Source organism: Typopeltis vanoorti, chromosome 2 (genome assembly GCF_054136105.1).
Source record: "Typopeltis vanoorti isolate ZY-2024b chromosome 2, IOZ_Tvanoo_1.0, whole genome shotgun sequence".
Classification (NCBI taxonomy): Eukaryota; Metazoa; Arthropoda; class Arachnida; order Uropygi; family Thelyphonidae; genus Typopeltis; species Typopeltis vanoorti.
Window position 1 is genome coordinate 162,263,793 of NC_143550.1, and position 27,292 is coordinate 162,291,084.

The 27,292-nt window shown below is 34.5% G+C and overlaps 1 protein-coding gene and 1 pseudogene across 4 annotated transcripts in view; one reads left to right on the forward strand and one right to left on the reverse strand.

Moving 5' to 3' along the window:
* LOC150109587 (tensin-1-like) overlaps positions 1-19,267 on the reverse strand; it is a 540,448-nt gene extending 521,181 nt beyond the window's left edge. For 3 of the 4 annotated variants that reach the window (XM_090413690.1, XM_090413698.1, XM_090413682.1), the window contains exons 1-2: positions 19,161-19,267; positions 9,781-9,818 (exon numbers count right to left, since the gene is read on the reverse strand). The gene's annotated coding sequence lies outside the window, so the exon portion shown is untranslated. Of the gene's footprint in view, positions 1-209; positions 905-9,780; positions 9,819-19,160 lie in introns of those variants that run through there. The other variant, XM_090413664.1, reaches the window with a different exon arrangement.
* A 6,523-nt stretch (positions 19,268-25,790) lies between these two features.
* On the forward strand, positions 25,791-25,893 carry LOC150109588 (small nucleolar RNA U3; annotated as a pseudogene).
* The last annotated feature ends 1,399 nt before the right edge of the window (positions 25,894-27,292 follow it).

Below are 27,292 nucleotides of genomic sequence, written 5' to 3' on the forward strand. Positions count from 1 at the left end.
ATATAATTTTTTATAAATAATTTATTAAACAACAAACTACATATTTTAGAAATCATAAATATATATGTAATTTATCATTAGTGATGCTATTATTTACAAAGTAATTTCCAGAATGTATAAGTTTTAGTTTCTGGTTTGTTTTGTTTAATTCCGAACAAACAGCGAGCACGATTTTGTCTTTATATTCTATATATAATAGCATGACTTACCCGTTTCCATGGAGATTACGTGATCTATACATGCGCAGTAAAAACCAATTGACAAACGTATAGCCTAGTTCCAGGAGAAATAGCTGTCTACCTCTTTCTTGTTCGCTGGTAGGGTTGTAAATTATGGCTTTGAGCGCACAGTTTCTTGGTCGGTTTCAATGGAAATACCTCGCTGGCGTGACGAATAGCCTTTGAGGAATATCCCCACAAACATAAGAGCGTTAGCCTCACTTCTGCAGGCCAAACATGCGCAAAAGGGTCTGATCACATGAGTAGCGACGAAAGTTGAACAGGGGGGGGGGGGTTAAAGAAAAAGTTGTTTGGCCTTTAAATTACCTTTCGTTCTCTACCTATACTTGGATCGTCCTAGTGCCAGCGGGCAATAGAAGGGACGCGAGAAAACTGGGCTTCACGTACGTAAAGTTTATCGGTAAAGTGGAGAAATGGTGTTGTCACCTTGATCGTCAGCGCGAAGGTGAAACAGATCTCGTACCTGCGCTTGAAATTACGCAATAAGGCCTAAACCTCCAGGGCGGAACAACGTGACGTTAGAAAAGGGGGAAAAAAGAGGGGGATGATGAAACAGAGAGGGAAAGAGACTGAATTTAACTCGCGTATGTTTTCGTCAAGCAAACTGCCGTCCGATAGCGGGAGATGCATCATGCCAGCGCACGCTACAGACTTTCCTTCGTTGCCAATAACTGTTGCAAGGTTTTTGGCACTAACAACACTCACACATTAACAGCGCGAACGTTTACATCCCTTATTGTTTGATTTGCACTGGCGAATGAACTTGTGAAAACGCAGGCTTTTTATAGTGAACCATTAAAGACATTTCAAGTACGCAGAATATGGCAAACGATCTTACTTCCGCGCATGCGTCCTAACTGTTGACTTAGTAAACAGAGTGTGCAATAAACCTACCGTGGTAATATGCTAAACACAGAATGCGTCAGCTGATAAAAAATATCTTTTTTTCCCATTTTGGGTTAAGTGATAGAAAATATTAGAACTCGGAAATACCGATTTTTTTAAATTTAATTTTATTTTAATGTCATCCGTTTTAGGATTGTTACTACATTACTATTGTTGTGATTAGTTGCCACGGGATGTCGCTGTCTCCGAAAACAAATCTGTGAAAATAATTTTATATTATTGTGTAATATAGTTTTTCGTTGGTATTTGGGAATTACTAGTGGGCTGCCAAACTGGTCTGCACTTGAGGATAGGCTCTCTCTCTCTCAAGGATTACTGCATCCTGTCACGTCTGATGAACCCTAGGGTTCCTAGATGTGGCAATGGAGACAGCTATGTGATCACCAGATAAATCAACCTGTCACAGCAAGCATGCGAATCAAGTCAGCTGAAGACAGTGTAGATGTGCAGGCTGAGGATCTGAGAAGACTGTTGAATTGGAGGGAGTAAACGTCGGTAAGACGAGCAGGGAATGTACAAATAAGCATATCAATGTCTCTATCTACGTTTACGCCCCCTTTCGGCAACATTACATGAAAATATAAATTGATATCTGACTACAAATGAGTAATGTATTGTATTAAAGTACAGGGGTCAAATAAATTGCCTATTCAGTTTTTTTATGACAATTCCACCTACAAACGGGTGTAAACCTATAAGACATTACTATCATGGGCGGGCTAAGGATTAGATAGCTCAGGAACTGGAAACTAAAGATGGAACTTTTTTCAACTCACCTCACACCAGGCGATGAAAATCATCTAGTACCTAAGGGCATTCACAAACATTTATGCCCACAGTGGGGTTCGAATCCACAGCGTGTAATCAGGACGTCAGTTAAATTAATCTCACACAAAGTAGCTGTGGTGTGCGTCTTGAGTTTCCTAGTAGTTTCAAATTTATTCATCAGCATGCGACTTTATGCGTTAAGAGTAATATTCTACGGAGATCCAACTTATCAAAGGTGATCTTTCAAACCAGGTTCGGATCACCTACATTAAATTGATTTATTTAATAGGGCAATTCTGTCTATTTTAGTTGTTTACTAACAAAGCTAGAGCATCGAAAACGTCTTATTAGCACACGTCTCCGGTTTCTGTCTGTCTGTCACGGCTTTCATCTTTGACACCTCGATGAATTTTGGTAAAATGGGGTGCTTCAGATCTCCACTAAAGCGCATCGTCCTATTTTCCATGTTGATTTAAATTGGACACCTTACAAATGTACGTATGTAATGTTTGTACGTATTTAAAGTTATCCTGGCTGAGATTCTGTTGCAATACGGATTGAACTTCCACTAAGTCAAGCTTTATAAACTAAGTTTATTGTGTCTATCAATTAAATGTGCTCGCAGTCTCCGGTTTTTTTCCTACTACTTTTGCATTATTGGAGAAATTTTTAGTCATATACTGTACAAGAGGGCCTTATTCGGAATTCATCATGCTAAGATGGACTTGGGGACATTTTCTTTGTATAAAGGCTTATCTTAAAACGCATTTGCCCGTCTCTCAGACTGTTATAACTCTGAGATTAGATTAGTTGGAATTTCGCCGAGGAAACCCAAACCATGAAGCCATGAAACTATTAAGCACTTGGTGAGCTATTTGGCTGGTTTGTCCGTTTTTGCTTGAGAGGATCGAGTTTCTAAAAAAAAAAAATGAAGGCATGGGGAGATGATTTCCGCGAAAAAAAAAAGTACCAAAAGTCGGCGATAGGGAAAATTTTGACGCTGGCGGGTCCGAAACCTCCTCAACTCTAACAGTGGAAAATGCTTTTGAAAACGCAGTGTATTACATGAACAGAGTATGCTTTTCTTACTTTTTTTAACGGGTGTACTTGTGTCAGTCGTAGACATTAGTATCAATTGCTCAATTAATTTCTTTGCCATACGTGGATAGTGAAAAATCGGTGTTACTGAATTGCATGCCAGTTTCTTACAAGACCCTTTGATTTGTAACCGCTTACTCTAATTTATTGTCTCAATCTCTTTTTCCAGTGTCGTAAGTGCATAAACTTGGGATACTTTCAAGGTCGATTGGATCACCTGTCGACTCCTTGCGATGACCTTGAGCTACACAATACGCATTAAAAGCTTACCATAAAAACCACATTTAAAATTCTAAGTACCATTTCCAAGCCATGAAAATAATGGGTCAGGTGGGGCTACTGATCGGCAGGTCACCGTCTGTCATTTATCGGCTGCTCTCTGTCACCGAGTGCCTTTTTTTTTCATCTTAAGATATGAACATTTGCTTCGATAGCATCGGTGTACATTCCCTGCGGTCAAACCCAACATGCTACATACTCTCGACCCGCAATGCTTGGAAGAATCAAATGAAGACATAAATGAAATCTTTCCGTCAAGAAATATGAAATGAATGAAGATTACTGTTGATATTATCTTTCTCGTTCTCCTTAGGACACATCGGATTAATGGCTTGACGTTGCTAACGCCCTCTAGCGGACAATAAGGGAACTTTTTTCCTAGTTTGTTCAGAAAGCCTTTTGAAGCGACCGGGGTTTGTGTTTTCTCTTTTATCCCCCCTTCCTTTGAGACATCAGGAGAAAAATTATGCTTCAGACATGATAACGGGTATTATGAAAACACGATGCATCATTTGAATTGCAACCGTTCCATTGTAAATGGAGCGTATTTAAGCGATGATGATGTTCTAAGAAGTGCCTCCGCTGCAGTCAAAGATCAGAAGGGCAAAAATAATAATTGCGTCGTGGAACCTTTTACAGTTGTTATAATTCTTTCATGTGATGGCAGTAAAATAATGAAAGAATGTCCTCAACTGAGTTCTGTTTAGAACAGGGAAGAAAAAAAAGGTTAAATTTGGTCAGTCGTTTTTCAAGAAGGAATCCTTTAGAGAGAAATAAGATTTGGCCACTTAGCTCTCGCTCGGAATCTTGACACCCAGGGGTGGAGAATCGTTTTTTATTAGAACAAAAGCAGTTTCGGAGAATCCCAGTCAGGTCAAAGGCTGTCATAAACATTACAAGCACACTGGAGAGGGGGGGGGACATCGAAGCAACAATATAATTCAACTCTGTAGAACAGAATTTCCACACCTGGTTAAAATAATAATAATAATAATAATAATAATAATAATAATAATAATAATAATAATAATAATAATAATAATAATAATAGAGAAATATCCTTAGCCCACTATGGTACGTCCTGATGAGCGGGGATCACATAAAAAATACGTTATTTATTTATCTGGATATATAGAATCTGTGTATAACTTGATGCACAGTGCTTAAAAAAAATAGCGGTTAGTATTTTTATTGTCAAGTACTATATCGAATCTTCAGATGCCTCAGTGTGTGATATATTCTTAGCAAAATCTCGAATGCCATCGTAGTCTTCAATCAACGTGTCAAGAATCCATGCGCTGTTTCTTCATATTTTACTGAACGTGTTCAGGAAAACAAATAAAAAAAAAATTATAAAAATTCCAGAAAAATATCACACTTTTACTCAACTTAAATTCACTGTTATCATAATTACATTTTAGTTTGTGCTCATTATTATGCAAAGAACATCTTATCAAAGGTCACAAGTTTACTGCCAATGATTTACATCTATTCAAAATTTCTATATAATATATATATATATATATATTTTTTTTTTTATTCCAGTTCTGTGCGTACTGCTTTTGTATCATATATCACAATAAAAACTGTTGATTTTGCAAATGCCAAGTTTTGTAATTAAACTTAGGATCCCAAACAAAATAGTCCAAAATAATTAAGTGAAAAAGATAGACAGATGTTATCCATTCGTGCACTCACTGCAAAAGTCATTTGACAGTTCTAAACGAGACTCTGAAAAGCCTTGATGATAATATGTTTAACGGCTACTCCGATCAGTCATTAATATCTCTGGAATGGTATCCATAGCAACCGCCTTAACCTCATTCTATTGGATGGTGCCTCTCCATAGTGAAATTGTAATGGCCAATCTAGGAAATTCACCTAAGTTTGAATCCTGTCTAGGATGCAAAGAACCTCCATAAGATTTTTTTTTTTTTCAACTGAAGGCATATTATACTGTTCAAAACAATTAGGGAATATTCTTGTTGTTATTCGCGTTAAAATTATTTCATACTAAAATGTATAATTTGTTACATTTGTAATAAATATCGATTATTTAAACAATATCTCATCAATTACACCCTATCTATAAATAAGAAATATTTATTCATGTATAAAGTACACAACAGTTATAATTATCCGACAGAAACTAAAATATCCTCTAAAATTTTCCCATCGACGACTACAACTTTATTTCCAATAGTATGAAATTATACAAACCTACTTTAACATAAGTATATTAACTTAATGAATTCATCGTAATCTAAATGAAAACCATAAACTATTTCTGTTACTTAAAAAAATCGGAACTATTTTTTCGGTGAGGAAGATGACAACCCAAAACAACAAACACATCATTGAGCAGAAGATAATAAACCTTAGGTAAGAATGGTGGAAGAGATTAAGATAACAATGGCTATGATATCGCCATCTATTGTCGTTCTATGATTTTTTTTGTCAATAAAATTTTCATTTAAAAAACGACATTGCCAGAATTTAAAACTATATTCTTATATTTCAAAAAAAAAAAAAAAACCTCTAAAGATTTGCTTTCATTAACAGCAGTCCCATTAACTGAAGTCCAAATGATAAACAAAAAATATAATAAATGAAAAAAAAAATGAACGAAAGAAAAAAATGAAAAGATAGAAAATTAAGAAAAATAAAAAAAAGCTAAGAAAAGATAATTTGAAATAAAAAGAGAATAAAGAAAGAAAGAAACAGAAGAAACAAGTAATGAAAAACATGAATGGGGACGAGAAATAAACGAAATAGGAAAGAGAGAAAAAAACACAGAATAACAGCTAATATACTTTGTCTATCAAATAAGCGTATTTTTCTGGTCAGCTTCTGTGTTGCAAAACGAAAAACCTGGAAATAGGACAGGTAAAAATCCTACCATGCTGTGTGCGACGAACTAACTTACCTTCAGTTGAAAAGTCCTCAGAAAAAAAAAGTTCGTGAAGAATTTCGAAACCTACCATTTTGGTATAAGATGAGAGAAAGATATGTGAATAAAGAGAGAGAGAGAGAGAGAGAGAGAGAGAGAGAGAGAGAGAGAGAAAGTAGAATGGAAGGCTACAAATGGAAGAACATAATGAAAATGAAAAAGAAGAATATAAATCTTAAAAGAAAGAAAGAGAGAATATCTGAAAAGAAGAGAAAGATGGAAGAAATGGAAAAAATAAAGAAAACGAAATGCAGAAAGATGGGAGGAGGATGAAATTAGTGTGTGGGAAGAAGGAACCGAAATATTGGAGTGACAGGCGGACTGAGATTTCGATCTTCGCACAGACAATTACGAAAATATCCCCAACTTGTCACTCTCCTTTTCGTTCTTCCAACGATTTAAATTCATCCGCAGGTGTGAGAAGTGACGGTATTGCAAACAGTGGCGTTCCAAGAGAACGCACACAAAAGATGCGATCTGACCGAGGGCAATGATCTGAAACGACGCGTGGTTCCGATTAACTTTCATAAATCAACACCCTCTGGTGGCAGTGCCAGATGCTCTCGTCTCCGGGAGAACGTTATCAAGCAGTTCGTGTGTTTGTGGTACGTGTTTCGTGCCGTTTTATCCTTTGCTTATCGCCGGAGAATAAATTAAATCACCAACGGTCGTTTATGAACACAAACTGGGATGTTTACAAAGATTTAGGGAAACGAAGCGGTGCCAAGAATTTCCTCTTTCTTTACGATTTGCAAACACAGTGACATTCCGAGAAGGAATGACACATACATTGAAAGATATTAAATGAAAAAGAGTGCATAAAAATAACGTAAGACACATCGATTTGTAAAATACGAATTGCCCAATTCTATAGGAGAACATACTCATAATGTGGCTTTTTATTGAAAAGATATTAGCAAGCTAAAAAATTAAAAAAAAAATACATGCATGATAATTATTTTATTTTTATTTGAAATAATCATAGAACTTATATTATACTTTTAAATAAAATTTTATATTAAATTTTGTTTTTAAATTTCCAAAATTTTAGAAAGATTTAAGTAACGCCTTTAAATTTTTCGCATCAAAGTACTACAATTAATCGATGACAAAGAAGTGAACAATCATTATTACTATGGTTATATAATCGCTTGATGAGTGATTATATATCTATCATGTCCAACGCATGTGTTGTAAGTAAAAATCTTTCTATAATACTCTACATAGAAAATTCTCTTTCAACTAACTTTAATTCAAATCGACCTATCGGTAAATGGGTATGACAAGTAAATGGCTGGTTATAAAAACACATCAATTAGATATTGAGCCGCGAAAACAGACTTCGGTATGTCTGGTTATGTACGTGATTGTCATTTATTCCTTTTTCTAATTAGACATTACTGAACCGATCTAGAAATTTTCTAAGGCCTATGCAGCTTTGTGGAAACGTTGCCTGTTCCATAATGATAGATCATTGCAATTCTATTCTAGTCGCTGACTACTACAGGAATTTTGTCTAGATATTTCTTTAGTCAGTTCCCGAGTTAGTCGAGCTTTAGCGCAGGTATGTAGATTTGTTATACCGGAAATTCGACATTTCATTCCCACATCTCAATAAACTCGACCAAAGAACTCGTACTATTTCATACAATGCGAGTATTAGGGTTGGATAATATCGCTCACAGGTGGCGCTTGTGAGCGATAAAATCAATCCAAGGTATATTGTAAATATTTTAGACTTCTCTCCAATATTTGGAGAGAAACCTTAAAGTGCTCTCTAGCTAGCAAATAGCAATTGCAAGGAAATTAACATAATGACGTCTATAACAAATAAACCACAATCTAGCAAAAATTAATTAATAAATAAATAAAATAACATTTATGTAATTCATATCTTTTCCAAAGGATTAAAGGAAAAAAAAACTGATAAATATTACTGATGTCTTTGTTTTAAACTAAAACATAAAATAAATGCCAAAAGAATAAACAAAGTACGAAATATTAAAAAAAAAAAAAATTATTTATTTTCGTTACAAATGTAAATTTTATAACCAAAAGAAAGTCTGCAATTGCTAGTGCCATCTATTGCATAATAATAAAAGCATAACAAGAATAATTTAAAAATTGTTAACTGCCGATATGTGAAAACATTACTGAAGCAAACAATTTTGATAAGAGAAATTACTTAACATTTCTGTTTACACGTTATAGTAGCATGGTTTGCTAGAGATTATTTTCATGTATAGAATCTCTTCAGCGATAGATCAAACACATTTTATAGTAAATTATTTTGCTCATAGATGGCGCAAAACGATGCATCAGAAAATCCAGTCAGTACGAAGTTTTGCACTTGGTATTGTTGGATCGTTAATTTAGTTTTCTGATCAAACATAAAAAATAAATACATAAAGCAATTATTATTCTACTGAATTACTTTAAATACTAAGTTTAAAGAATATCGTGAGATAACAATTATTGTTTAAAAAACGTAATACTCGTTACGTTTTTTTTTAAAGTTTTATTAATAGTTATTCAATTCTTCACTTAATTAAATTTATTTCAAATTTTAATTTACATAATAATTCAAAAACTTTATTTATAAATATAAATTTTAATTAAATAAAATTTCAGAATATTTTTTGGCTTTGATTCCTCGATAGAAAGGAAATAATTCTCTTCCCTAATGGATCCGTCATTGAAATTTGTATACTCTGAAATATAACTAAAAATAACGTGTTTTTTTTTTTTTAATTATTGTACAGCGCCTTACTACGCATTGCGTTAACAGCGCCCTCTCTTATTCCAATTACAACAATATTATTCAGAAATACGTCAACCAATCATATTATTTTATTATGTTTTTCGAATTAAAAATGCAGAAAAATAAGTAAATTGCTATATACTTAACCCTAAAGGTAAGGCATTATGGGGGGATAAAGATAATTAAACGTACAGTCACAGAAATATAACAGACAGCATACTTTATTTTTTATATTTATCGTAGTACCTTATTTAGTAAGTGCGAGTGTTAGCAGCGCCCTCTGTGATTCTAATTAAATTACAGTTATTTCTATCTATGAAACTGATTCGTCTTTCGCTTGTAACTGGTGATTTGCAAATTTCCGAATTTTGCATTTCACATCTGATTTGAGCATATTTAGGAATTAATCGCATAATATAAGTTTATAAGTAGTCGTTGAATTCGTAACTTTTTTTTCTCTCTCTCCTCTAAACGATGTTCCAGTGGCGATTGTTCACACACGATGCATCTGTCAAAGTGAAGTTATTATCTGTCAAAGAATACCTCACTCGATCATAAATATTTCAAAAGGTTAACATCGTAATGTTTCCAATTTGCATACAATTTCAAATGATAATTTTTGACTTTTGCTCCATGGGAATGGCATGGGACTATATAATTTACATAATCAATGTATCACGAAATAATTTTAGAAGCAGATTATCTTGGATTTTAACTCATGATTTTGCTGTAACTGTCAAAATAGATTTTGTTTTATTATTTAAAAATGAGCTACTTACCTTCGACTCACAGTCCCTATGACATGCATACTTGCACACTACAAGAAAATACAAGTAATTAATATTAACAGCATAAAAACAATAAACAGAATAGCAATAGGTTTATAAATAGATTTAGGTTTAATTTATTGCAATATTTACTACATTTCGACTTTAAAAAAAATTTAAAAATTTTATTTCAGACATGATTAAATACTACAAGTAAGATTATGAGGATGGCAATGTGAAAAACATAGAGAGCCCATATGACAAAAGAGATGTCATACAAAATCAATATTATTATTTATCTTCTAACTTCCGATGATCGAACTGATTATGTTTCAATTTGTTTACATTTTGTCTAAAATTAGCAGGATAAAAAAGTGTAGGAATATTAATAGAAGAATGAAACACTGAAATACGTGATATGTTACTTTGTATGCTGAAAAGCTAATCTATCTACATAGAAAAATATAAACTGTTGTGTTCGAGATGACATTGATAAATTGCGCCCTCTACTGACTCATCCATGCCTTTAACGTTTCTATGGAAACGTCAACAATGGTGACTAAGCGAAGCTGACTTAAATAACAATCAAAGGATTGGTCAAATAATATTAAACACACCAGAGAAATTGGATGCATGGATAATAATGCAAGGTACATTATCGCAATGATATTCCAATACAGCGTGTCCATAGAGCCAGTACAGCATAGCCATTCATTCATATATATATATATATAAACAAAATATTATTAATTTTTCATTTACTTTTTTTTTAAATACTACATGTACACTTATTTAGGAAGTGAAAATCAATGAAAAATTAGTGTTTTGTGTTCAAAAAATAAGCACGCAGTATTGCCATCACTCTGATTTTCCATTTAATACATTCATTATAACATAAAATGTAAACCAGCAAAACGCATTGTTGTATTGCGCATGTGAAATAGAGAAAATTTTTTAGGACTGGTACAGCTGTCATTTGACGTTAATTACTTATTACTAAATAGATTCCCTTTCTAGCATTGCGAAAGACTAATGGGAAAAAAGAAAAAAAAAAACTTAAATTATCACAGCAAATACAAGCACGTTGACAGCATAACAATAGACCGAGAGTCTCTTTGCAAGCTAATGTGACTCAGAAAATCCATTGTGAGAAAACAACAGTGCGCAGGCGCATTTTTTTAATGTTTGCATAACGAGAATTGCACAAAACACACGTGATGAAACAGATTAATTATTCAACGCATGTGGCGCCCCTACACGTTGGAGAATGAAAGACTACAATCCATAAAAACAAAAAAACAAAAAAAAAAATAACGAATAATAATAAAAAAAAATTTTCTTTTATTTTTGCGCCCAAAGATGGCTAATGACACTGTAATTAGATTGCCGTAATTAAAACCATTTTGCAGCTTGCATGTTCTTTTGAAAAGTTGACCTAAATTAAGGGATTTTTCTTCTAGATTTGTCGAAACATGCGCATTGTGTTTTTATATATTATCTGCATAAATATCGTTTGATAAGCTTTACTATCAACGATAGCTTTACTATCTTTTCAAACGAAAAATCCTGCATTTTGACGCGATGTAAGCAAAATGTAACAAGATGCATAGCCAGATAGCAAAATCTGTCATAATATTAAAGTGATCTTGTTTCACTTTAACCAGTGATTTTTGAAGGGGAGTTAACCCGTTCAAAAAGGAATGACAGTTGGATGGATGGAATGTTTTTTGTAGATCTGTAAAACACATGAAAATTGGAGCGTTATATTTTGTGGATTTTTTTATCAGTTGCTTCACTAATAAAGGATGAGATAGACGTATAGAAACTGGCATAATTTTGCTTACAGAACTAGCCTATTGTTAAATTTCTTGGAAGGATAATCTTCCTCAAATCCAACCTTATCTTTGCTAAATTAAAACCATCTCTGTCTCTATAGATGCTCTGTGTGTCAACAATATTTCTTATATGATAATAACCACGGCTCAACAAATACCCCCTCCCCCACGGCGAGGAGATTTGCCTAGATTGCGAAAAGTTGCAGCCTGGACAAAATTGGATTTTTTTTTAAATTAAATTTAAAAAAAAAATCGAACCACGGTTTAGCACTATTATTCATTTTGTGGAAATTCTATTGACTTATTGAGACATATCATTAAAAAAATTGGGGGTCTTGGGCAAGCTTTTTTTTTTTTTTTTTCGTGGCGAGGAGAGTTTTCTATAATTTGTCGCATCCTGATAACTTTTGAGTCGCTTAAAACAGCGCTTTCCAAACTGTAGGCCGTAGGTTTTGTTCAGGGGGGGCCATGAAATAATGAAAACAAAGTTTAAAATGTTTTAAGACTAAGTAGATTTTTTTTATCTTAAAAGAAACGTATTTAATTTTTATTATTTCTTATTTCTTTTTTTTTTTTTTTAATATTTTAATGGGAAAAAATCACACATCGGTGCTGGTTCGCAAATTTTACTTCCTGCGTATTTGGGTGCTTAATGAATATTAGTAAATATTGCTTATTCATATAAGTTTCATTTCAAAGCAGAAATCTAAGAATTGCAGTTTCAAATATTTCACCTAATTTTTGGTGTAGCAGTATTGAAACACATCCATCACATTAAATTGTTATTAAACTTCTCTTATGTTTTTAATTCTTTCTTTATTACTAATCGTTTTACGTTTCATGTACTTGTACTGCAAATGTATAATAACAATATATCTATCTGTATAAAAATATAAGATAACGTGCCATGTCAAATGTGTATGTAAGATGCTAAAAATGTAATATTTACATTTGATTTTTGCAATATTCGCTGTGTATGTTTTGTATTGAATATAAATACAATAAATATTATAATACTGCAATATATGTCTGTATTACGATTTTTTTTCGATGGGGGTCGTGAAATATTTTAATTTTTCCAAAGGAGGCCTTGACATTCAGAAGTTTGGGAAGCACTGGCTTAAAATATTTTTGTTTTGTCTTTTATTTCCAGGTGAGTATTTATTTACCATAATTTTACAATTTTTTTTAATCTGTAAAATTGAACACAAAATTTTAAATTTATTAAGACATATGGCTCAGTCTATATACCTCACTTTTATTATTTTTTTTTTACGCCCATTAATATTTGTGTATGTGTGACTCAACTCTCACTATTTCCTTCATTTATCCGCTTAGGCATAGCTCATATATCTCCCTCATCTCCACCTGGAGTGCCTTAAAACGCTACGAAACTCCGTAATTTGTTTTATTATATCATTCTTGTCTACCCCTTTCCTAACCCCCCAAAGGAAAAAGCAATAAATTCTAGCGGCTAGTAAGAAAGAGGTCGTTTTTATCTTCACACGCACACACACACATAGAGAGAGAAGGAGGATCGCCAACATCAAGCAAATCAAAAGTGACAAATTGAACCTTCCTGTACCAGAAAATGCGACAAACTCCAGTGGAAATCGTGAAACACATGTTGAGGGAGCGGCATGTTTGGGGTGTCACTTTAGAGTCCGCCCGCTAAAGCAGGATATGAGGTCGAAGGGGAAGTATTTGCTCTCTCTCTCTCTCTCTCTCTCTCTCTCTCTCTATTACGGCATAACCCTACCAAGGGGTCAACATATTCTCGCCCCTCCTGTCGACTGCCAACGTCAAAGTGAAAGAAGTAACGACTTGAGGTCAAAGGTCATACGTTTGGATGCACGCTCGCGGTCAGCGCCTTGTGGTCGGCGAATTTACGATGGAGTGATGGTGAAGACTGCCAAAGAGGACTAGCACGTGAGGTGGGAAGTGTAATGGGATGCAAATGATATTAAGGATTGCCATAATTTCAACCCCGAGTGGAGGAAGATGGAAAGAAGGCCATTGAATGAACATGCTAATGAACCACCGATGAGGTATTGACTACTACGAAGCTAGGATAATGTTCATTATGTCACCACTCCTCTCCCTCTCCTTACAAAGAACCCCTCCTGCCATTATAGAAGAGGTCATATTTTATTAATGTGATCTTTACTTTTAATGTTTTTTCACCCTTAAACCATTGAAACATAGTTCACGCTTGTGCCAAGAGATGGCGTTTCAGTCAGAGGGAAATATACTGTCTCGGAAAAAATTCAATCGACTTTTTTTTTTTTGCCTTCGAATATAGTAGGGAAAAGCAGTGCCTGGTGCCATTGTGTAAACCCTACAGAGACGAATGCCTCAGGTAGCTTTAATCCAATAGGCAACTTCACGTGTGGGCTGCAGTTTAGACATTGCAATTACACACACCGTCTGCCAATGAAAGTGCGCTGAACAATTCGCGTATTAGATAGATTACACTCATATTGACCCACTTGAGCTGCTGACGGAACATCCAGCAACGCTACTTACCAACGGCGTTCCCTCCCACCCAGACCTGACTCCACCTGGATCTTTGCTATTCTTCCCGCTTCGAAGCATTCTCGTTCTTTAATTCTTCCAGTTATTTCTTGTTCGTTTTTCAACGGTGGCTTTCCGTAGTTCTACGAACTGTCATCAGAAGGTCACCCGTCATGTATTCCGCCACCAAACAATGCGGACACGCCACCGCCTCGAATTGGTCGGACCGCCCGCAACAAAAGAAGCCCCTGTAGCTGAGAACAGGAAGGAGTGGGCGGACGTTTCTCTGTTGACGGACGATTAGTTCCGCTAGGTGGCGCTACTAGTGACTCCAGTAACGTAAAGCAAAGAAAGGTCCGGGAGAAGAGGTTGCAAAAGACATGAACAATCTGCGAGAGAACGATGGGCCGAATGGTCGTTGTACGTCAGAGTTGTGCGATTTAGAATCATTCCCCCCACACCACCTTCCTGTTTGATGGAAGAAGGGGGGGGGGTTGATGACGATAGTGCGTGTTAGGAGGACTAAATTTCAGAGATCACAGGGAAAGAGAGAGAGAGTAAAGAAAAGGAGAGAAGGAAGAGAAAAAACTGAGGAAGAATGTAAAAGGAATAAAGACAGAATAAAAAAAAAGAAGGAAAAAGAAGAAAGAAGAGATAACTTGAAATAGAAAGAAGAGGAAATAAATAAAGGCAGATAAATAAAAATCATAAAGAGAGAGAGAGAGAGAGATTCGGCAATAATAATGTCAAAAACATTAATTAAATTTATGGAGTCAACTCCGTTGTGACATAAATAACTTTAATCATACTAAAATGATCTACGTTTCCACGTTTACAAGAAGGTCGTCTTCAGGGATGCATGCACACACACGCACACACACACACACACACACACACACACACACACACACACACACACACACACACACACACACACACACACACACACACACACACACACACACACACACACACACACACACACACGCCACATTCAGAAACAATTAGCATCGTACTACTGTGGGATACGTTATGTCTGATACTAAAACTAAATAACCTGCCTGGCCTGACCTCTTATGGTGAAAAAATAATAATAAATAAAATAACAATCATAAATTCATCACATCAGGCTATCGTTGAATCAGTTGTAATTAGTTTGGGTTAGTCTTTTCTTAGTTGGATGAACCTAAGAAAAGAAAATGAATCAAATACTGAACAAAAAAATAACACACACCAAAACAACAAAAACAATTTCAGCAAAGCAGTGTCTATTCTATAGATTAAAGGTCTATCAGAAAAAATGGGTAAAGATTTAATGTACAGCGTCAAAACTACCTTTAGCCTTCTACCAAACTGAAACATTTATTCAGCACATCCATGTATTCTCTTCCTCCCCTCTCACTTCATTTTATTTTATATATATATATATATATATATATATATATATATATATATATATATATATAAAATAAAAATACCACTCTTTATTTAGGCCAAGAATTAACAGGACTCAAAAATTATGAATGAAGGGTTACAAGATAAAAAAGGGACAGGACATATTACAACTGGATGTCAATAATACGAATTTCAAATTGGCTGATGTGATGAATTTATAATGGTTCATTTTTTTCACCACAAGAGGTCAGGCTATGCAGGTTAATTAGTATGAGATATTATTTATCCTCGAGTAATACTGTGCTAATTTCTTAAGAATTTAAAATGTATACATTTCTGAAGATGACCATCATGTAAAAGTAGAAACGTAGATCATTTTAATCACATTAAAACGATATACGTAAAATAAGATGGCAGCAGCAGCAACATCAGTAGGATTTGTAGTCATGTTGTATTGCTATTGGTTATAACATGGAAATAATCAAATACTAAAAACTGCATTAGATCACTTCCTAATTCACAAAACTGTAAAATCCTCTGTATTGAATGTCAAAAAACTCTTCGTACTGCTGAACTAGACACACATCACGAACTTTTATCTACTAATATCAGATTAAAATTTCACACACACACACACACACACACACACACACACACACACACACACACACACACACACACACACACACACACACACACACGTTAATTTATATATACAATTTGGCAATTGAGATGCTTTACTTGTTTTGATGGGACTCAACTGTTTTTCTTTCCTCTTCATTTTGCCATGACACGCGAAATAAATAACTGCCGTTTTCGTCTATTCACTCCCCACCCTCACCCACTCATCCACCCACACAAAAACTTCCTACTCAATCAAAATCTGTTTATAAACAAACCATTCTTTGTTTATAAACATTCGAATTCTTTCTTTTCTCAAAATATGCACGTTTATATTCTGGCGACAGCATTTGGGTGACTTGCCAACAAAGACGTGGGCACAGTTACTGTTCTACGAGATTCATATTAGGAAAGTAAGTTGATCCCATTTCTACAAAGAAGAATTTTGGCAGTCAGTAGCGAAGCTTGTAAAAGACAACGTAACCAATGACGTTTCAAATCTGTTAAATATACAGTAAGAAATCACGTGTTGTAAAACATTAGTTATGACGTCATTAGATAAAGATTAGGATATATAGTTATAACATAACTCGATTAAATAATCATCCTAGGAAAGGTGACGTTTTAATGACGTCATCCATCCAGTGGAGATGCAGATTTCACTACTTGAATGCAATTTGAATAATGTGAATTATTTTAGACGATTTAAAAAATAATAAATAAATAAACAAGTGTTTTTCTTTATGAAGAACTAAAGCATTTATTTATATTGAAATAAACGTTGAAATTATAAAATTTATAATTATTTACAATTATAATTAATAACTGTAAATAATTTACAATAATTATAATATTTAATTTTAATATTTAATTATAATATTTAATTATTTAAACAATTCTAAAAATTACAGTTTATAAGTAAAACTTTTATAAAATATATATTTTATTTTCAAACAATAAATTCTAGGAATCGTACAGTTTACTTTGCATATGCCCAAATGCAATTAAGACTACTTCAGATTCTTATGTGACAGTATTACTTATATTAACAATTTATAATAACAATACTTTTATAAATGTATTCTAAAAAGGTATACATAAAAGAAAAATGTCTGTCAATTCAAAAGCAACCAATAATCACTTCGGCCTAAAGATTGTGGTAATTCTGAGTGGGGAAAGGTTTATTCAGTTGACTCACGATTATATTAAAGGAATGTCAACTGAAAATACAAGAGGGAAAAAGAAATCTAAGTATTTTATTACTAAAATGGGATTAGGTAAGTGCAATTCTTTTAGTCAAACTAATTTTAGAAAATGATAAACAGCCTCTCCACTCTTATCGTCATCAATATTGGAGGTTATGACTACCATTGATTTTGGAAACTTTGGAGGAGGGGAGTATGGCAGTCAACAGATGAAATTGATAATGCAGATGAGATAATGAAAATCCTTTATCTCATGATCCTAAACTTAAACCGATATTACTGTTTTGGTGTAATTTCTATAGTCAATTTTTTTTTTAGTTAAAAGGCTAAAACCGAGTTTCCAGGTGAAAAATGAAAATCTGTTTTCCTCCTAGAAAGATCGACTAAGTCGAGAAATAGATGGGGAATCTTATTTATTTCTTTATTTTATTTTATTCGAAATATAGAATGCCTAAGTTTCTATTAGCGTCTCTTTGTATATCCAGGCATAGGACTCGACAAATTATGCAAAACCCTATCCACCACCCCAAAAAAAATGTACTCGTCCAAGATCCCCTTCGATTTTTTAATGTCCCAATAAGTCAATAGGAGTTCCATAAAATGTTTACTGACGATGTATCTGTTTTTTTTTTTCAAGATTTCGTTTATATTATTTTATAAAATATAAATATATTTTGTCCAGTTAGCAGTTATTCGCCATGAGCAAGTGGGCGAGCTTATTTGTCGAGCCCTATAAAGCATATATAGGAGAGCTGTTCTGCCTTTTTTGGATTTTTTTTTATAAACTCGTATTTATATATTAATGTGTTTAAATCCCTCTCCATACTGATAGAGATTTAAACTCCAGATAGTTTCAAGAATGCAATCTGATATCCCTTGTGACCACTGTTCATGTTGCGAAGTTCTTTTTGAAGATATTTTGATATCGGGAAATAGAAAGCAGTAAACCGGAGTACAATATAAATATCTTCGTGTGTGTGTGTGTGTGTGTGTGTGTGTGTGAGAGAGAGAGAGAGAGAGAGAGAGAGAAAGACTTAATGTTGCTTTCTATGATGTTTGATGCATCTGAAACTCGCTGGGTTAGAGAGTGCATCATGATTGGTTGAAGTTGTTGTTGTTGTCCAGAGCTAATGGTCACGTGATGCTGTGATGAATTGCGTGGGTGTAAGTTAGAGTAAACTGTGGAGTGAGGTGCCGTTTGATTTAGAAGTAAGAATGAGTGAAAATGAAAGAAGAAAAGTTAAGTAATTTAGCACTTCGTTGCCGGACAGCGAAGTGCTCTGCAAGGATACGAACACGTACGCCTCTCGCCGCCGTAACTCATCCCCATCCTAGGGTACAGAATGGGATTCCACATGCCCCGACTGTAAATCAGGCTTAATGTGCTCAGTAAATCTACCGTTATGCATCCGGTTGTACAGTATGTAGCATTGTGTCTGCCGTTAGGTGGCGCTGCCAAGAGTGATTCAGTGGACAGGGGAGATGGCACTCGGAAACAGTGTGACATCCTTAAGTAAGTGGTGGATTAGCTGAAAATTAATTGGCGGAAATACTTCTAGAGATCCGACATGTAGTATGTGCCGTTTCTGGACCCATTCATGACCTTCTCCCCCCATTCCCCCCCTCCTCCTGCACGCAGCTGAGCAATATGGTATTCGAAGAGGCCCTCGAGTGCTGGTACCAAATGGATGCCTTCTTATGATGATTTATATTAATAAAATAAAAATAAAATAGTAATAATAAATTCATCAGAAACATTTTATTTGAATTTAAAATTTTATATTATTAACTTTTGATAAAATAAATTTCTAAATTATCTCACCTCTACAGCTGCTGCCCTGATCCTTGATCTGCTGCTGACAAAGGTCACAAGAACGCGGCCTTTTAAATGCTTTCGACCTAAATGTGTGACTCTGAAAATGAACTTCACTGGGCTGCAAAGAAAAAGGAGAAAAAATAAAATAAAAGTAATTCTACTATATAAAATTATAATATATCTATATGATTTCTCATAATCATTAAAAAATACTAAAAAAATCTAGGCATATCCAGTTTTTTTAAATATTTAGGATTTAGGAACACCATTTAATTTTTTATATATGAATTTATGATAATAAAATGAAATATCCATTTATTGAATAAAATATTTATTTAATATATGTTTAAATAAAGGGTGTATATTGAAATGAGCAGTTATTTAAATTCTTTAGAATATGTTTTAAAACTATATAACTTTTGAATTTATTTCAAAATATATCTTTAAAAAATATATATTTAAAATATTAATTTTTGATAGTGACTGTATGTCTTATAGCTACATCTCTTGTATCATAATACTAGACAATATAGTGCGATTCTAGATTTTTTTAATGTGGCTCTCACCCACGAGAACTATATACTGTGTAAATAGCATTTACACAGTATATGTATATATAAGAAAGATATAGGAAATAAATTCTGCCTGACAAGAAAGCATATTCTTCTTCGAATCTTTTACCCAAGAGTGTGCAAATAAAAATCTATTGCATTTGACCAGTGGCGGCTTGTACATAGGCACTGAGACACTGCAGCACCCCCAAGGAAAAAATGAAAAATTTAAATTTTGTTTGTGTTTATAAATAATAACAACAATGCTTACAACATTATATAAATGCAGTACATGTTAAAAGTACAACATGTTACAGCTTATGTTTTGACATTGATTGAATATTTAATAATTGGAATTGTTCGATTAATGCTTTAGATTACAAAACAAATGCACTGCGATCTAAAGCAGTGTCGGAATTATCACGTTCGGTCAGTTCCGACTAGACTCGCCGATATTCGTTTGCTCTTTTCACTGCACGTAGCAAGTGAATCTACAGATAAAGTATATCTTATAGCTATAGATAAAGTGTATGCTTGCGCGCGTTATTTCTGTGTACGAAAATTTTATTATTAGTGTTTGTTCGTGGTGAGGGTAAAATATTTTTAATAAAGAAATTTTTTAATATTTAAATTTATTTATTAATAAATTGGTTACTGATTAGGAAAAAAAAATATTTTTTTTAATTTTGTATATGCAGCACCCCCACTTAAAATTTTCACCGGCCACCACTGCACTTAACATAACCACGAGTAGGCTAATTTTACCTTAGAGACTGTTCATTTCATATCAAATTTACCTCAGTATCCCATAATGCACCAGATATCTCCTTTCATGTACATTGCTATGTATTATGAGAAACGTCCTACACAGATTTCTACCTTTATCGAAGTTCAACCGTTATATACAAGTAGCCTAGTTTTGATTTGAATGGTGTCTAAGTATGTAGTGCGTACAAGTATGTAGTCTAAGTATGTAGTGGCCAAGTCATCATTAATAATAATAATAATCAGTGGCGGCTCATAGCTTGAAATCGTGGGGATGCTGCAACTTTCGAAATATACATACACACTGTAAGTACAGTGTATACGTGTTTGGATAAAAAATATCAAAATTATGGTAAAAAAATTTTAAAAAAAATTAAACATGAAACAATATTGTTTATTATCGATAAAATTTTACAGTTTAGTATAATTCAAAATGACTGAAAAATAAAATCCATTATCATAACCCCAATAATGTTCTAAAATAAAAACCATAACAAATGTTATGTCTTTAATTGTAATGTCCAAATATTTAAAGACATGGAGTAAACACTATAAACACTACGAGCACTACTTCTGGCGCAAACTGCATGTAAACAACAGTGGAACTGCGCCACAGACAGTGCCGCATTACCCTAATAGCTCGCATCTCACTATAAGTGCATACGCTTGTGCGAGTAGCAATATGACACTGTGGTAAACACAGTGCTGCTAGCGTCCTTCGCCCCCCTAAGTGCTACAAGATGGATTTTTATTATTTTTTATACCAAATAAGAGAATTGTATAGGATTGTTGATGATAAAATTAAATGTTACAAGCAAATATAAATAAATGAATAAATAGATTTATATATCGAGAAAAATTGGGGGGGGGGGTGCTGCAGTTCCGCAGTGTCTATGCACGAGTCTCCCCTGATAATAATAATAATAATAATAATAGCGACGGAATTTGAACCTGACTCTTACCAAAGCACAAATGTCGCAATTGCATTCATTTTTTTTAATGCTTATAGTCACTGATATGAAAATGCATGAGCAATATGAACAACATATGATCATCAAAATATGAAAATATTTATGAGAACTTAGTTCATTATGCACAGGTGTTCCAATATTTGGTTAAATGCAGTATATGCTTTCTAACCCAAGAAATTCTTGGTGGAGGAGCATACTGTTCGTTGTGGCATTATAAATGTTTCATTAATGGCAGTTACTCTATTTACTCAGACGTTTACCTTTTCGCTTGACGTGAAATAAATGGTTGAAGCGTTAACTGTCTGTCTATTCGAAGTCCTGTTTTCATTAAGTGTGAGAAATAATTATAAATAGGTTACCTTGGTAGAAACAGCACCTACAAATGCGTCAGCTGTAGTAAAGTTATGGTGATCTATCACAATAATGAATTTTGAAATTGTACAGACAAATGCCAATATTAGCAACAATTTTGTTTGAAAAGGAACCACTAAATAAATCTCATCTTTCTTGGAGAAATGCATCAGAATTAGATTTATTATCGTATATTAGATTTATAGACGAATTACGTCATTGGCATCGGTGTATAAACTGCAGTTGTCCTCAATCTAAAAAAATAAAATAAATAAATAAATTCAATGGCGATGCTACACAATTTTCTCTTTCTGTTAGGGTCTCGGTGAAGCACGCAGTGAATTAATCATATGATGGGTTCAGTTTTCGTGTGCTAGTCTGCACATTTTGTATTTTTCTTCTTAAACATTCCTAAAATGTATGTGACCGTCAAATGACACCAAGTAATTGGTTGTCTGTGGGGAGTCCTTTTGTGATGTAAGGAGATGTCACTGGTGTGCCTCATCGGCAAATTTATCTGCGAATGGGGGGGAGGGGGCGATGAGGTCGTTGGTTGAAGCAGACTCTAGCTATTATGGACATAAACAGACACAGCCTGGAGAGCGGTAGTTATTCTCTGACGGCATTCGGCGAGGAATAGCATATTAAAATTCCAATTCAAGATTTTCCCCATTATTATACAAGAACAAAGTCACCATTTTCTTTTATGTGCCTAGGACATTATATAATTAATAAATAATATAATAAATAGTTCTTAAAAGAACTGGGAGATGGACTGAGTCCTTGACTCTTTATCCCGTCATCTGAATGAAGTAAATCTGTGTGGATGGAGTGTTATTGAGCAAAAAGCTCTAGTCATGGCTGGGTAACGGCAATAGCCGAGCCTCAGTTAAAACTTCATTGGCTACAGCATTGCCATTTGTTACGCTGGAAGTCCTAAACAGGACTTATCCTACTCCTAAATATAATAAATAAAAAAGTGAATATCCAAGAATAATAGATAAGATAATTAAATTTAAAAGGTATTGAAATATGCCACGGTTTATTTTAGGTATAAAGAAAAAGAAAAATATTTTTATAATTTAATTTGCTTTTTTTAAAATTTTTTTTAAGATATTTTATACTTTTAAAGAACTTCTGATATATAATTCTCAATATAAGAAATAAAGTTATTCACCACAAGTATGTCTTGTTTTTAGGGTAAATAAAGACCACTTGGTATCAAACTGAATTTAACAAAAATAGCAACCGGACTTTAAAAAAAAAAAAAAAAGCAAAAGATTGAATTTGTATACTAAATTAATTTTATTACTTCGGTATTGTTGCAAGTGTTAGAATTCCACAGATCTTGTATTGATGCAAAAATGAGAATTTTTATTTGTCAAATTGATACCATTCAGTCTTAGTAATCATGTACAGCAAGCCCAGCAAAATGACTGCTAATTTAAAAAATCCACGTTTTATAAATGGAATATGGGATATATATTAATAAAGAAATGTATTGATCATTGGTCTATTAATCACAAAAAGTAAAAAAAAAAAAAAAATGCAATATTTCGTTAATAGTAAATGGGGTATCTTCGGGTGTAAAGATATGATAAACAAAGTACACTGAATGAGAATAGGATATCGAGCAAACATTTAAATAGTTTGTATACAGTATACACTTCCAATGTAAACTTCCGTGTTATGGACATTCTGGCAGATCTTCAGCTTAGGAACAAAATGGATTAGCAGACCAAATGCTCGCCATCGTTCGATGGAGAAAAACTGCTACTCTAAAAAAGATTGCGTGACCTGGTTATGCTAGTAATTCGCCTATGATATACAGAACACTCCTAATCCTAACATGTGGGAGACTAATTCTACTTTTAAATCAACAAAAAACCGCCAACTTTAGCTGTGCCCAAAGGGTGTAGTCAAGTTATTTAGCATTAAAAGATTTTTTGTTGTTGTTGTTACGTGACTTCTAACGAAGATGGGATTGATGGGGTTAGTGGCGCACTCAGGATTTAATCTTTGGGGGGGGGGCGAGTTGGGCAGACGATTTGAGAATACACACTACGCATCGCATACGACCTATGACTGAGCATCTGCAATGATCGCTAATTCATAAATAGAATAGAAATAGAAGACACGACACAACATAAATAAAAAAACGAATTTTAATTAGGAAAAGATTGATTTTTGGAAAATTTTCTAGTGTTTGTTTCCTTGGGGGGGGGGGGGGGGACAAGGCTCCTTTCCTCCCTCTGGGTGCGCTGGATGGGGGTTTTCACTCACAGATAGACCACCCCACACGTTATAGTCCGATAAATATCCACATCATTCGATTAGGTTAATGAATCATTTAAAAGCATATTAATGAAAGTGTGGAGTCCGCTAATCATCTTAAAAGCAATCGAATTACCAATGAAATGCGTGCGAAAGTGTCAATGCTATTGGAACATTCATTGCAAAGTTTCTTATAAATGAAAATTCATATCACAAGCCTTTGATGATGATCTTCAGATCCTTCTTGTTATCGTCTATCAGACATTTCGTTTTTTTTTTTATGTCTATATATTTTTAAATTAAATAATAAAACGAAATTCATGTGAAGAAACGTGGACATTTTAAAGGGGTTGCTTCGTTTTATGCGGTTCTCAATGGCATACCAGCATCCCTTTACCAGAGAACCACCCTCCAACCCCACGCACCAGACTACAACAAACGCACAGATTAACAGTTAAGCCTAACAAAGTCACACCAAGTCTGACAGGGTACGCCAAGGGCCCCCTTGTAAACGGCTGCAATTTCGCGAGATAAAACCTTGTTCGACACACCCTAAGAAGCTTCAGGCGACGGCCCTCCCCTGGGTGGAGAATGCACGTAATGTTCTGTTTGGAACTCCTCTGGTTTGGTCCTTTATGCCGACATTTTGCCAGCGGGATGTGCAGAGTGTTTTGGATCCTTTTGTGAAGAAGTGTAGCTAATGAATAACTTTTGACGCACAGCAGCAACAACATGTGACCAGAAGCAGCACAAACAAACCCCTCCCGACACCTACGCAGAACGGGCTTGTCTAGCAGAATCGAAGAGACTAATTTCTTATCGCTAAGAATAAGTTCGAGGTCAAAGGTCGAGTGTGGTTCACGCGTTCTTCTTCTAACCCACCCAGAGCCTCGTAACTCAAGGAAGATGCCAACAGAATGTGTTTGCTCAAGGATTTCACCCTCTCCCCCTTAAGGAATTTGAGTTTAGAAGATCAAGAAAATCATATAAGACTGCATTTGAAGGTGTTATAAGATTTAATTAGATAGAAGCGATTCATTCCAGTTATATATATATATATATATATATATATATATATATATATATATATATATATATATATATATATATATATATATATATATATATATATATATATATATATTAAAACCAAGTTTATATAAAATTACTTGGTATAGCATTTGTCTGGTTGAAATTATTTCATTGTTGACCATTTAAAATACGCTTGTGTTCTAAAAAATAAATAAAAAATACAGTTAATAATATTACAAAATTAAAAGAAAAAATCCTTAGCCCACCCACGATACTAATGTACATTTAAAAAATTACATATTATATGGCGTTCTCTAAGATTTCACCTTGGCTACTTTTCGTGTCGATTATTTATTTCATTAGCAAGCCAAAAGAATTCACTTTATAGCCTATATTTTTCCATAATTAATTTGAAGTAATTAGTAATTGTAATTTACTAGCCGAGAGGCTTGCAGAGGGAAATTATACTTTCAATAAGTTATTATGAAAATAAAAAAAATAAATATAATTAAACTGGACAGTAAAATAAAATATTTTATTTGCTTTTAAATTAGGAATTTTTTTTAAATTAAAAGAAATGTAAAGACACCATTATAAATTTTTGTTCAGTTTTCTCTATAAGATCTTATACGAGAAATGCTTTGATTTTGTGTATGCCTTTTTGAGCGCCTTATTTTTCCTCACTTTAAGGCGAGATCATACTTCACAGGATCATTTCTGTAGTATGGTTAGCGAGTTCGTGTTTTTTCGTGAAACAAACAAACTGAGCATCTGTTCATAACCGTTGATATCGGTACGAGTCCCATCGGGCCTCACGATATATTTAACGGAGATTTACAGATCTTCCTAAACCCCGGACCGGGGCAATAATAAACACTTGGGGGTGGGAATAGCTAGGCCCCCCCCCCTCACCAGCTATGGCCAATGTTTTGCCGCGCACGCGGACTCTCGGCATCGAGACTGACGCTGATCTGAGACCCCGACTTTTGGCTAAAGCCCTGATTGACTGCGTTGGTGCGGACCAGATATTTGGATTCACTCCTTTCGGTAATGGCAGATACCAAGTTGTAGTTAGGAGCGCCGAGACTAGGGACAAGTTGCTCAAAGGCTTTCAATGTAACGGAAAGGAAATTTTTCCGTTCATGGTGGGGAGCATTATCAAACTGCTCAAAATCTCCAGATTCCCCCTGGAATATATACAATGTGATGAAAAAATAATCCACGAAGTGTTTGGGAAATGGGGTGTTGTTCGAAACATACAAATCTTAAACGATGCAGACAACCCCCAATGGAAGTCGGGGGAAGTAAACATTTCGCTCGAGATGAAAACAGCGGTTCCAAACTTCGTCAGCATCGGATCCGCTAAGGTAATGGTAAACTACCCTGGCGTTAAGAAGCAATGCTTCCGATGCGGATCCTTCGACCATCTAGGAGCGAACGGCCCAAAACTGACATGCAAAAACTGCCTAACGACAAGTCATTCACTGGATGTGGCTCATGGCTTGCCTCAAATGCGGGTCCAAAGACCACAAAGTTAACACCTGCCCATCAAGAACGCATGCAGAAAGGATGGGAGGTGCCATTATACCAGTCACAGTCTCCTCAGTAGAGAAGCCTACAGCTACTACAGAACAAGAGTCGGAAAACACGGATTTTCCAACTATAAACAAGGCATACGGCAAAATAACGGCTATAGAAGAAAAGGCAGCCGCCACAGAAACCATAGCCTGCACACCCAAGAAAGAGAAGAAGCGAGAAACAGCCAATAAACAAGCTGGGTCACATGATGAAATCACTGCAGAAGGAAAAGTAAATAAAACAGAAAACATGGAGGCAAGCAGCGCCCCCTTCAAAAGACCTCTGAGTCCAGAGGAAAAAGAGATGAAAAAAATAAAACCAGCAGAAACAGAAGAATTGGAGACTCCTCATGCAAAAGCAGGGGAGACTCTAAAGCATCTAGTTAAAGGTATCACTGGTGTGGTAGGAAAATTTCAAGACGCAATAGTGAGAATAGGGGAACGTGAGCTCCTCCTCACCGGAAAATATGGTCCAAATGTAGTTAGTGCAAAATGGGGTGACATATTTGTTGAAGACATCAGCCAAATCACCCCTGAGCAAGTACAGCTAGCCATGGACATAGACGATATATATATATATATATATATATATATATATATATATATATATATATATA